The sequence below is a fragment of the Pteropus vampyrus genome, unplaced genomic scaffold (assembly GCF_000151845.1).
Source record: "Pteropus vampyrus isolate Shadow unplaced genomic scaffold, Pvam_2.0 Scaffold7, whole genome shotgun sequence".
Taxonomy (NCBI): Eukaryota; Metazoa; Chordata; class Mammalia; order Chiroptera; family Pteropodidae; genus Pteropus; species Pteropus vampyrus.
The window spans coordinates 12,354,708-12,359,677 of record NW_011888788.1 but is presented as its reverse complement, the minus strand read 5'-3'; the positions used below and the strand labels follow the sequence as shown (position 1 = coordinate 12,359,677).

Genomic DNA, 4,970 nt, shown 5'->3' with positions numbered 1-4,970 from the left:
TAATAGGGACAGAACGTTTTCTTACACATGTTTAGAGACCAGGTAGGTGTGAAGCTCCTTTTACATTTGCATCACAATTTCCCTCTTTCTTAGCACTTTAAATATACTCTCTCATGTTATCCTCCCCACAGCCTGGTGGATTAAATCATCCAAATGTTATTTATTTTGTACTTGCTATGCATGGATAAGGACACAGTGGTGAACGAAACTAGACAAACTCCTTACTCACATGGAATGACATTTCAGGGAATATTGGGGGAGAGAGATAGTGAACAAATACAAACATAAATTCATTTATTTTTACATTCAACCAATAATTATTGATCACTTATTCCGTGGCAGGCATCCTTCTAGACACTGAGGGTACAGCATGAAATAAGACAGAAATTTTGCCTTCTCGAAGATTTGACTCAGTAGGGGACAATGAAAACTTAAAAACAGAAATCCATCATAGGTTAAAATAAGTGCAGTGAACTGAAATAAGAGAAGAAGGAACGATTAAGGGATGTTTGTACTGTTTTATACGGTGATCAGGGATGCTCTCTCTGAGGAAGTGACATTAAGCAGAGACATGAAGAAGTCACTCAAACATTGGTTTCTCTGAGGTAGCTCATGTTGTCTCCTGAGAATTAATGGGGCACATCTCTTTCCAACTTCACATTTAGTGACACCACATTTGATAGCTTAAAGTCAGCAGCATGGTGAGAAAATTTGCATGCCAGAAATCAGAAAATGCTATGAATCGGGACATCATTTTTTTCAGAGAGTCAGTCTTTAAGTATTTATCAACACCCAATTACATGTAAAAACCCAGGAAAAAAGTCTTCCTGGTGAGAAGAGCATCCGTTTTGAAGGCCCTAGATTGGGAGAGTGCTTTATTTATTGAGAAATATCAAGAATACTGTATGCCTAGAACAGTGGTTTTTATCACCTGGGAAATTTTTAGAATTACAAATTCTAGGGCTCTACCTCAAAACTACTGGATCATAAACTCTGGGGATGGGGCCCAGATACCTATTTTTTAAAGCCTTCCATGTGATTCTGCTGCACAGGAAAGTTTAAGAACCACTAGTCTAGATTAAGCACAACTATCTAATAGGAGGGTAGTGGGAAGGAAGGTTGGAGACTAGGGCCGAATCACAGGGGGCTCTACAGGCTTTGATAAAGACTTATGATGGTTAACTTTATGTGTCAATTTGGCTGGTCCACAGTACTGAGATATTCAGTCAAACTTTATTCTGGATGTTTGTGTGAGGGTGCTTTGGGATAAGATTTACATTCAAATTCCTAAACTTTGAGTAAGGCAGATAGCTCTCCATAATTTGGATGGGCTTTATTTGATCAGTTGAAGGACTAACTAGAACGAAAATTGACTTCCCTGAGCATGGGGAAATTCTGCCATTAAACAGCCTTTGGACTTGATCTGTACCATTAGCTCTTTCTTGGGTCTCCAGCTTGATGACCCGCCCTGCAGATTTTGAACTTGTCAGCCTCCATTATTGTATTCTCAGGTTGGCCACAGTATCTTCAAGCTTACATCCTTTTTACAACTAGCAATACCATAGGAAAGAGGGTTTCTCTTTTCCAGGTGGTACAAGAAGAGTCTTAGAATTAAGTATGAGGCTCCTACTTGGGTCCTGCTCCCATTGCTGGACCAGTACTGAAGGAAATCTAACATGTCACCCAGAATATGCCTTTTTGACATAAAAATTATTTTGAGCTGGTGGCAATTATGAAGTAGTAAATGTAGAAAAAGCTGCCTCTTCCTGCCTAAAGGTAGGAAATAAATTCTCCTTTTACTACAGATGAACTTCTATCAGACCAGAGGCCACACCAGAGGAAACTGCAGACAAACCTTGTTATGTTCACCTTTATCTTTCTAGTTACTTTTCTGCCATTTACTATCCCTAGCCCAAACCCCTGTGTCTTTTCAGTTCTTCACAAATTTATTATTTCTTTATCTACGAGATATAAAAGCTTCCTGCTCTGGTCACTTTTCGGGCCTTCATTCTTTTGTGAAGGCTCACGTGTACATGTAAAAACTTAATAAAATGTGTGTACTTTTCTCTTATTAATCTGTCTTTGACAGTTTAATTTTCAGACAAAGCAAGAGACCCTAAGAGGGTTGAAGGAAACTTTTTCCTCCCTTCTAATTTCTTGGAAGATCCACAAAATACACTGATGGGCAGTAGTGGACCATCTGCTTACTGCTAAGGCCGAGGGTAGAGGGAGTCTTCTTCACCTAAACCCAGGGACCAAGAGTTGGGGAGTGGTGGGCTTCCTAAGAGAAAAGATACTTTACTTGGAGGAAGACAAATAACGAGAAGATCAACTTAATCAAAGTCTCATACATGGTAATGTAGGTAGGGCAGATATTTTAGTATTTGTGAACAAGGCAAGGTGACTTAGAATGATAATGGTGAGTTAATGTCTAAGCAAGTGTTTTAACCACTATCTCAGAAATCTTTCCTGGTCCCTACAGTCAGTCTTTGAGGTCTCTCCTTCGATGGAACTATGTTACTTCCCGTAACAAGAATTTTTAGAAACCAGAGTTGAGAAATTATGATGTACTTGCCAAACAGTTCTCTCCAAACTGTTAAGAAAAGCAGACATCGAACTGACCTAAAATTTTAAAAATCTTGATTTCTTAACCCTTCCTTTTTCCACAAAGCCTATCCCCACTCGCTGAAGGTGAGACTGCCGTTCATTTTCCCTGCTCTCCATCTGTTATTCTGATATTCAATTACACTAAAAGGAAATGGGGTACTCAAACTGATGTCCTCCAGGGGGCCAGAGTTCTGCAGAGCTCCCTTCAGCTGAGCAAATTTATCAGTCTTTAAGTCTGCACAGCCCACAGGCAAGGTCAGGGAACTGAGAATCTGAAGCTAGGGTAGCATAACAGGGGAATGTGGTAGGAGGATTAGGAAACTTCCCCACCAGTAGTTAACTCAGTTTTGATCTGTATCAGCTCCCAGAGCCCTGTCCCAAGATAGTGATGATAAAGCACTAGAGGAAGGGAGGGAAGCAATAGGGAAAGCCAAGGTCATGGGCTGGTAGGCCTATTGCCCTAGCAGGACTTCCCAAGGTTTCTGCCATTGGCATGGAAACATGGGCTTGCGGTCTGGTCTTCATCTATGAACATTCAAGATTTTACTTGTTCATTTTCCACTTCTGATCACGAACTCAACCCATCAAAAATAATATGTATGTCACAACGATTCCAGTTTATTAATTGGCAGTAGAAGAGATGTTTTTTCAGTATTCAAAATGCTCAAATTCTCTTTCCTATGATTAAGGTAGTTGAAAAGCAATTATAGAAGGTTGCTTGCAGGCCTTGTGGGAAGCAGAGTATCAGAGCAAAGGGAGATGGGAGGTTTGTGCAATCATTTATCCTGTACATGGCAGAGACTAGCAGATTTAGTCTGCCACAGAAGGCTGTTTTTCAAAGACAAAACTGAAGCCAGTTGAGATAAGTACCCTTCTGTCCTTCATATGGGTGGAAACTGGAAGAATTTCTACTCTCTCACTTTCAATATAATATTATCAGCCATAAACATCTTCTGTCATGGACTTGCTACTGCCTCCAAGAATGTAGTTTATTCTAAATTAACTAGAAGTTAAGCAATGCCTTCTTGATGAAAGTCAAGGTGACAGCCTTGAGTCCTTTCAGTAATTCAGAAAACATCTCAGCCCCATTATCCAAAAACATTGCTCTGAATGTCCAGTGATATTTACTGAATTTATCCCCAAACTCTGGAGGACATAATGTTTGCATCCCAAAGCTTCCTGGGCAATGAATTCCAGACCAGGTGTTCGTTCTTTATATAACTCCTTCCTTCTCCTCCCTTTCTTTCTTAAAACAAGATCCTAAATCTATTCTCATATTTATCCTTCTCCACAAGACTATACACACAGGGAAGGTGGCATTTAAGGAGCAGGAAGAGAGGGAATCTCTTTGTGAGTGATTTAAGCAATCTTGGCTAATAAAATGTGAGAGGTCTAAGAGAAGTCTTTTGGGAATATTTCCTATTAGCAACAGGAAAAAACCTTGGACTCAAATGGCCTCATTTCTATCCATTGAACAGTTGCCTATTTACAAACAATGCATTGAGGACTCATTTAAGAACAATAAAGAAGTTAACCTGAACGTATGCAGAGGCCTGGGTGGCAGAAAGAGGGTGGGATTTGATCCTTGATGATTTTTTGAATTAAACAACCCTGTTACCATTCTCTAGGCAACTATCCTTCTGAGAGATAATAATCCCCTCTCTACCTAAGCTATTTTTTTTCAAGGTGAGGCAACCCTTGATTGATCTTACATATTGCAAGGACCTTGTCAGCTTACAATCCCTTATTTTTTATTTTTTACGCATATAGCATGGGGTCTTCTTAGGTGGTCTCCCATCCAAGTACTAACCAGGCCTGACCCTGCTTAGCTTCCGAGATCAGACAGGATTGGGCTTGTTCAGGGTGGCATGGCCATAGACTTACTTAAGCCATTTTGAGTTGAGATTTTTCTTACAGCTGGAAGCTCCCTAACTGGTACATATAGATAATGGATTCTAGCTCTACAATCGGTTATTCTGTTTATCTATCTAGGTCACTGTGAGCAGACCACTTAACTTCTCCAGACCTTTATTTCTTCATCTTTAAAGTTGACAAGTTGAAGGAAAGATTTTCTGCCTTCCCTTTTAACTTTGACACTCAGAGTTTCTGATTTCTCTTACATGGTATACAATGTGGGAACCCCTAACTCATCTGTTTTTTGTTTCATGCACTCCCAGGTCAAGGTGGGTGAGTTTTCCCCTCTAGCCCTTCATTCTGAGGTTTTGATGTTGGAGAGCTCAACAGAGACATCTAAGAGAGGACTCAACCCGAGCTCCAGTGATCAAGTACTTGAATTCTTTCATGAGCAAGAATTCATGGACAAGATGAATATAAAACAGGAAAGCATAAGTTTTATTGAAGCA

The 4,970-nt window shown here is 40.0% G+C and overlaps 1 pseudogene; it reads right to left on the bottom strand.

Moving 5' to 3' along the window:
* Positions 1-4,368: 4,368 nt before the first annotated feature.
* LOC111746853 lies at positions 4,369-4,487 on the bottom strand (annotated as a pseudogene).
* Positions 4,488-4,970: the final 483 nt, after the last annotated feature.